Below are 9166 nucleotides of genomic sequence, written 5' to 3'. Positions count from 1 at the left end.
TTATTTATTTTTTTTATTGAATATATAAGAAAACAATAACAATCTCAAATAACAAGTCAATAACAAATATTTCAATACAAGAAGAAATATCACAACTCCTGCTTTTGAAAAATACAATTAAATGCACAGGCTGGAACAAAGTATAAAATAAAATAATAATAGTAGTTAAAGTAAATTAATCAGTGGGGACTACCAACTGAAATTCTTCAATTAACTCAAACAATTTAATTGCATTTAAATTCTGCATCTTTCTCAGACATCTTTTGAAAAGGGAAAGTTCATTTTTGAGAGCAGAGATTGAGAGGGAGCATTTTGCATAGCGACATTTATGGATATAATACTTTGTTACAATTATTAGAATATTGATTAAAAATTCAAAATTTTTTTCTTTAATGGATAAACCGAATTGAATGTTTTGCCAGGAAATAAAATCTAAATTTATTGTTTTAGAAGACAGAAAGTTTTGAAGTTGATCCCATAAGTTTAATACTTCTTTACATTCATAAAAAAGATGTTTAGTTGTTTCCAATTGAGTCCAGTCAGTTAGAAATGTCCACACCTGTATTCATAACAAATGGGGTAAAGACATTTTAAATTCTATATAAAAAAAAGTTTCTAAAAACAATTTCGTCGGATATATCGGATATAACTGGTTCCGTGTGTTTCTGGTTGATCATATATGGAAGTAAAACAGTCTCATTAAAATCTGCCTTTTTTTAAACATTGAATTTTTTTACCCTGAATTTTTATCTGGTGAAAATTCAGCTGCATAAAATTCTTCTAACAACGTGTCGATCTTCTGGTGAATTCAGGCCAAAGCAATCGACACTCGATGCAGTCGAGCCGCTTCCAGCCAATGAAATGAGCTCATTAGCTCACCCAGTCTGATCAGATGAAGAACTCTAATGGCCGTCTATCGGTAGCTACCTGATGTTTTGGAATCAGATCTATTTAACAAGAAAAACTCCTCAGTTTCATTCATCCAGGAACAAATGAGCTCATTTCATTGGCTGATTGCAACAAGGTCAACTCATTTGCAGGTCTTTTTTTATTTACCAGATATAAATTCAGTGCGTAAAAAAATCTGTTTTGTTCAAAATTTGTTGTTAAAAAAATTCAGTGTTGTTTAAAATGGATGTATAAAAGAAGGCAGATTCCAATTAGAAAGTTGTTCTTCCGTAATTGTAAAGCCGTATGTTCGGAAAAGAAGCTCGAGGCGCAGAAAAGGATGGAGAATGGAACAAAATTACATTTTGTTGAAATGTAATTTCAACAAAAGTGGCTGAAAAACAAGGAATTTTAAGAGATTTCGGGTAAAGATGACGAAGGATTTTGCTGTGTATATATATATACACATACATATACAAGGAGCAACGATGCGTTTCTATTGGTCTGCATGTTAGCAACATTTTTAGAGACTTTTAAAAGGCAGTTTGTTAGTCTGAAAAATAAATCCAATCTGAAAAATAAATTTGATGAAAAATTATGAAAATATAAATTCTATAGAAAGAGATTAAACTTGAAATAACAAAATACAGTATTAAAATAAATTTTTTATTTAAATAGTTTTTATTTCTGCATTGCATTTTTTTTTATTTTCCATTCATGTTTTCTTCTAACAAAGAAGATTCTGTCTTCAGAAATTCTGTTGGAGAGAAAACGGTCCTGGACCATGAAGGCAACCATGTCTGAAATACCCAGACTGGACTTACAGGAAGGAAACTAGAATAAAACAGTTCTGGATTCAAGCAGAAGCACAGAAAGTTTAGTAGGAGGAAAAAATTAATCTTGAAGGTCATGTTTGATGCATTGAAGAGCTGGACTCCTGCTGTGACCTTTGACCTGGGCCAACATGAACCAAACTTCTCTCTTTGGATGATTTCTCCTAGAAATCAGATTCCAGAGGAGGCACAGAATCTAACATGCTGGAGGTCCAGTGTGACAGGGGCCAACAGGGGCCAGTGGTCCTGTAGAACTGGATCTGAACCCTGAGAGTATGATAAATGCTGGCAAATGAACCGTAACCATCCATTTTTACAATTTTACTTCATTAATGAATTAAAAGTTTAGGAGTTTAAATGCTGATCAGGGATCTGCAGCCTGAACTGATCCCTCAGTGCAGCCATGGACCAGCTTCAGGCCACATCCAGCGGCTTTTTACCGCCCAGCTTCATGAAGATGCTGATTTAATTTTCCGTTTGGTCTTGGCTCCATCCCATCCTGCCAAAGGTACCAGAAGCCGGTCCGGTTGGTACCTCAGCAGAACCACAGGCGGTCCTCCTCCTTGCTACGCTGCTGCGATGCAGACATCCAGGCAAACAAAGTCATGAATGAAACGTCTTTACGTCAAAAAGCCTTTTAATGGTTCTCCTCCTGCAGGTAAGGACCTACATAGTTTGTATCTGCAGCGTCTCAATCTTTAACAGAGGCGTCAAATTATTCATGTTTATTACTCCTTACTAAAAATCCTACTGCTTTAAACGCCTTAATAGAAGTCAGAGGATCTACCTTTCTTTTTTACTCCAGTGAAAGTGTTTTAAAACTACTTCAAGTATAAAAGTAAAAGTAATGCAGGAAAAAATGTTAAGAATGGAAGCTTTACTGCTCTACTCTATTAAAGGAAAATTTTTCTACCATTCTGGATGAAAACTTCCTTAGACTTAATTTTCTTAGTTTTATAACTAATGGTAAAAGTGTCAAATTTAACTTTGCATCATCTGCAAAAAAACTATTTTGGTATTTGGTGAGCAACAAGTCGGGGCAGCACCGTGTCCAACCACAAAGAAATGAATTATCTGAATTAAACTATTTATTTTGATGGTTATTTACTCTTTATTTTTTAAATACCAACAGGGCATAATGAAAATGAGCTTAAAAACAAACAAACAACTAATTAGTCAGTTTTTAAAATATATCCCTTTATAGGGCACTCAGTGAAATACATTGAAAATCAAAATTTCAACACTGGATAAAGGATCTAGAAATAAGTAAAATGTCTTAAATGAAGTGTATTTATCCTTAATTTGAGCAGATAAATGAGATAGTTTGCCAGTGGAATTAGTATTTTTAATATTCAATAATATGCAGTTGAAATAAGACATGCAATGTTTTTATTTTATTTTTTATTTTAAGTGTAAATTGTCTTCCGTTGGCAAAATGTCTCTTTTATCTCCTCAATTCAACAACAAATTCACTTATTTTAAGAAAAATGACTCATCTAGATTTAAATTTTTTCCAGTGGAGCCAATAGTGTTATTGGAATCCTGAACAAGACCTTATTATCTTTGTAACAATATGGATATTTTTAATGGCGAAAATTTATCTCAATGTAATAAGAAACTATATATATTAAGAAAATTTATATTAAGAATAATAACAAAACATATTAATGAAAAAAATTCATGCTGATACTGGCACTTAATTTTTTTATTTATAAACCTAAATATAATTGTTAACTAGACTTGTTAACTTTTGAACTTTGCTTTTTAACTTTTCAATTAGCCTTTGTTTCTGGACTCGTTAACTATTTTTCTTCTTAATGTCCAGGTAGGGGGGGGGGGGGGGGGGGGGTACTCTAACCTGACTCCGCCAAATGGATTTGCTCCGCATATTAGCGAGTGAAATCTTGAAAGCTCGCAAGATCAGGATGGTCTCGCGAGGCTAGGGGTACTCCATTTGTGAGATGTATGCTGGTGTCCAAAAACGCTAACTTGTCCAATCGGTCTGCGCCAGGTGACGTCAATGTTTACCTCGGGCGCGGTGCATCGTGGGAAAACCACCATATTAGGTGGAAAGTCGAGATACTGTTCTTTCGGCATAATTATTTACCAGAAATGACACGATCGTGTTGTGTGAGAGGCTGCCAGTCCCGGTGTCGTGCCAAGGTAGTTATCCCTGCGAAAATTTGTATCCCCTCGTCGGGAGCGCGCACGGAGTAGGAAGAACAACCCGAGTTAACTCCGCTTCAATTCCAACGTGCAGAACTTGAAATTTGAAAGGTTTTACGTGTATGAAAGTTGAGCTTTACTGTTTTATTCTTTACTTCACGTGTTTTAGCAGAATATCGCCAGTGATATTGATCTAAAACTAATAATAAAACACAAACGTTTGCTTGAAAGCTGGTCGCTGACAGCAGTGTCTACTCCTCCCTCTGAAAGCAAACAGCTCCTTATTCTTTTCCACACGTTCATTAAAAAAAACTCTCATTGTTTCACAGTGTCCAAATGTTCTCATCTCATTGAAAACTGTTGTAAACCATATACTTGTAATAAAAATGAAATAGAAAATGGAGTGCACGTGTAATCATTAAAGACTATATGCAGAAGGAAATAATTTTTTCCTGGTTGAAATTTAGTACTTAAATCTATATCTGTGTTTATATTAACGTACAATGTATCTATGTTGTACTGTCCTTTATAAACAGTTTGTCTTCAGCCGTTTTATTTCATCCCATTTTGCCAGAACTGGCAGGATGGGATGAAATAAAACCTGCTATAATCTGTTCCCCCTGTCTAAATCAGTCAAAAAAGGCCCCAGCTTTTTCATTTTTGGCTTATGTACATCTGTTATGATGACAACTAACTCCTGAAACTTTGGATGTGATTGACCTTTATTTCTAAAAGTTATAAGGGGGGAACAAATTATAGCAGGCCACCTGCTATCTGTTCTCCCTGTCTAAATCAGACCAAAAAGGCCCCAGCTTTTTCATTTTTGGCTTATGTACATCTGTTATGATGACAACTAACTCCTGAAACTTTGGATGTGATGGACCTTTATTTCTTAAAGTTATAAGGGGGGGAATAAGCATTTTGGCTTATAAGCATCTTTTATGATGCTTATAAGCCAAAAATGAAAAAGCTGGGACCTTTTTTGTCTGATTTAGACAGGGGGAACAGATTACAGCAGGTTTTATTTCATCCCATATTGCCAATTGTGGCAAAATGGGATGAAATAAAACGGCTGATGTTAGAAGACAAACTGCTAATTAAGGACAGTACAACATAGATAAATTGTACGTTACTGTAAACACAGATATAGATTTAAGTACTAAATTCAATCAGGAAAAAAATATTTTCCTTCTGCATATAGTCCTTAATGATTACACATGCACTCCATTTTCTATTTCATTTTTATTACAAGTATATGGTTTACAACAGTTTTCAATGAGATGAGAACATTTGGACACTGTGAAACAATGAGAGATTTTTTTAAGGCACGTATGGAAAAGAACAAGGATCTGTTTGCTTTCAGAGGAAGGAGTAGACACTGCTGTCAGCGACCAGCTTTCAAGCAAACGTTTGTGTTTTATTATTAGTTTCACTGGCGATATTCTGCTAAAACATGTGAAGTAAAAGAATAAAACAGTAAAGCTCAACTTTCATACACGTAAAACCTTTCAAATTTCAAGTTCTGCACGTTGGAATTGAAGCGGACTTAACTCGGGCTTTTCTTCCTACTCCGTGCGCGCTCCCGACGAGGGGATACAAATTTTTCGCAGGGATAACTACCTTGGCACGACACCGTACGGTTATTTCGCATTCTGCTTACTTTTTTCCATATAGTCATAGAAACAAACTCAATCCTTTAGTCCTTCGTTTAGCTATACTGCGGTTGTTTACACTACGCCTTTTCCACCAAAAATGGCGTCTTAGCAACAAATGTCACGTGACTGACGGAGACCGATAAAGGCTTAAGGAGTAGAAAGTAGAGTTAATTAAAAAAATAAAAAATTAAATGTACAAATTGTGGACAAAATAATTACTCCAATAAAGTACAGATAGCCAACATTTCTGCTTAAAGGAACAAAGTATTTCTTTGCTAATTGACGCCTCTGATCTTTAAAATGTTCTGATTGGACGCTCCTCTCATCACTGCAGGAGGTTTCGTAGCTTTAAAGCACAAATATTAAACGCAGAAAAGGTCCAGGGGCCTGTTTCAGAAAGGAGGTTAAGTGAAAACTCTGAGTTTGTTAACCCTGAAATGAGGGAAACTCTGGGTTTTCTGTTTCAGAAAGGAAGGTAAGTTAAACCTGAGAAAGCAGAGTAAGTCAAGCCCGTTTCTGAAAGAGAGGTAACTTATACTCAGAGTCAGTTACCATGGCAATTTACTCTGTGAACCTAACCTGGTCGGGAGCAGGTTTTCTTCAGAAAATCCAGAGTTTATTTTGGTCTCCTCCCCTTTTTTAAAGAGGAAGTGGTGTTTAAACACCTCATTGATTCTTTGGGGACATATTCATTCATTGCACACATTTCAGTCACGTAGAGCGCATCAAAGGGAATGAAATGGCATGTCCTTTAATGGATGATCCTGTTGACGAAGAGGCTGTATTACTTCGTAGGGAATTACATTTACGTCGGGAAAGAATTTTGAGGCCCAGAGTGGATTTTTTGTCATATCCCTATCCATTTTTATTTGAGCGTTACCGTTTTTCTTTACAGTCAATAAGATACATCCATAATCTCATCCATCCTTACATCAGAAACATCAACCATCGTGGCCGTGCTCTTACATCCGAGCAGATTCTTTGCGTTGCCTTACGTTTCTTTGCGAATGGAAGTTTTCTTTATAACATCGGGGATGCTGAACATATTAGTAAGGCTACTGTTTGCAATTTATGGTGTTCTTTATTTCATACAAATGCAACCACAAAATAAACTAATTAATAAACAAAATCACAGCAATTTATATGGTGTTCTTCATTTGCTAAAAAAAAAAAGATTTTAAAATAGTTTCAATACTTCCTAGAATTCACCTGTGACCATACACTCACCTCTAGCTTTAGTTTCAGAATGTCGATTTCCAGATCTGCCTTTTGGATCTGGCGGTCCAAGTATACAAGTTCTTTGCTGTTTTTAATAAGAAGTAGTCTATATAACTCCTTAGTCTACAATTCAGAATGAAACTGGCATTTACTGTAAATCACTGAACTGTGTCCATCTGTGCACCAGAAGTTGATGGACCTTCCTCCTGCTGTTCTTCCACACTCTGGGGTGTAGAGATAAGAATGACCATTTATAGATATAAACTTGGATTCTATAGGCTACTCCACATATAAATGTGAATGTGTAGATTGTTTGATGTGTAGACAAATAATATTAAAATGACCTCTCTAGGCCTGTCTGTGGCAGCAGAAACAGTTTCTTCATCCCCATCATCCTGTGAAGATGAGCATTTCATAGAGTACACTTTATAATACTATTTGTCATAATTGATGGTGTATGGAGTAGGCTACTGACAACTGGATGGGGTACTGTTGGGACAGGAGGCTCCAAGAGGCAGATATTACCATCCAAATCTGTTGGGACCAACAAAAAACCCAACCCAAAGTAATATAAATGGAAATATCACATTTAGTCTACATAAAAAAATAACACTGTAGGTAGACCTCTTACATTTTATGAAGGCACTTAAATCTTCTGGAGTGACTGGCTCTGATGAAGTCCCTCCAGGAATTCCCTCAGCCATTGGCCTTCCAGCATTTAGGCTCAGGGCCATCTCTTCTGCATTTGTCAGGGGTGATGGTGCAGGTCCTCCCCCTGTTTTACGAGCCTCTGCCTTCTTTCTGTTGGCTGAGTAGAAGTCAAATGAGAATGAACATTTAGACCTGTCAAAAATGCTGCTGCACTGCTAGACACTGAATGCCATTTAGTCATTTAATATGTCAAATGTTTGTAAAGCCAGGTAGCTACTCTACTCCCATGATGTGCTCAAGGCTTACCTGCTTGAAGTATGTTTTTATATTTCATTTTCAGCTGCTGCCATGTTCTTTTGATGCATGCAGGATTGCACCTATCCATGAAAACTAAATTAGGTTTAATAAAATACTGTTCTTCCAGTTTCACCTCTGATATTATAACAGTTGGGTAAGTTACTCTAAAATACAGGTGCTGGTCATAAAATTAGAATATCATGAAAAAGTAGATTGATTTCAGTAATTCCATTTAAAAAGTGAAACTTGTATATTATATTCATACATTACATACAAACTCATATATTTCAGATGTTTATTTTGTTTAATTTTGATGATTACAAATGACAACAAATGAAAATCTCAAATTCATCATATCAGAAAATTAGAATATTGTGAAAAGGTTCAAAATTGATGGCCCCTGGTGCCACACTCTAATCAGCTAATTAACTCAAACCACCTGCAAAAGCCTTTAAATGGTCTTTCAGTCTAGTTCTATAGGCTACACAATCATGGGGAAGACTGCTGACTTGACAGTTGTCCAAAAGACGACCATCGACACCTTGCACAAGGAGGGCAAGACACAAAAGGTCATCGCTAAAGAGGCTGGCTGTTCACAGAGCTCAGTGTCCAAGCACATTAATAGAGAGGCGAAGGGAAGGAAAAGATGTGGTCGAAAAAAGTGTACAAGCAAGAGAGATAACCGCACCCTGGAGAGGATTGTGAAACAAAACCCATTCAAAAATGTGGGGGAGATTCACAAAGAGTGGACTGCAGCTGGAGTGAGTGCTTCAAGAACCACCACACACAGACGTATGAAAGACATGGGTTTCTGCTGTCGCATTCCTTGTGTCAAGCCACTCTTGAACCACAGACAGCGTCAGAAGCGTCTTGCCTGGGCTAAAGAGAAACAGGACTGGACTGCTGGTGAGTGGTCCAAAGTCATGTTCTCTGATGAAAGTAAATTTTGCATTTCCTTTGGAAATCAAGGTCCCAGAGTCTGGAGGAAAAGAAGAGAGGCACTTCATCCACGTTGCTTGAAGTCCAGTGTAAAGTTTCCACAGTCAGTGATGGTTTGGGGTGCCATGTCATCTGCTGGTGTTGGTCCATTGTGTTTTCTGAGGTCCAGGGTCAACGCAGCCACATACCAGGAAGTTTTAGAGCACTTCATGCTTCCTGCAGCTGACCAACTTTTTGGAGATGCAGATTTCATTTTCCAACAGGACTTGGCACCTGCACACAGTGCCAAAGCTACCAGTACCTGGTTGAAGGACCATGGTATCCCTGTTCTTAATTGGCCAGCAAACTCTCCTGACCTTAACCCCATAGAAAATCTATGGGGTATTGTGAAGAAGAAGATGCAATACACCAGACCCAACAATTCAGAAGAGCTAAAAGCCACTATTAGAGCAACCTGGGCTATCATAACACCTGAGCAGTGCCACAGACTGATCGACTCCATGCCACGCCGCATTGCTG

This window comes from Cyprinodon tularosa, unplaced genomic scaffold (assembly GCF_016077235.1).
Source record: "Cyprinodon tularosa strain WSP-4 unplaced genomic scaffold, ASM1607723v1 ctg648, whole genome shotgun sequence".
In the NCBI taxonomy this organism is placed as follows: Eukaryota; Metazoa; Chordata; class Actinopteri; order Cyprinodontiformes; family Cyprinodontidae; genus Cyprinodon; species Cyprinodon tularosa.
This window is presented reverse-complemented; position numbering follows the sequence as displayed.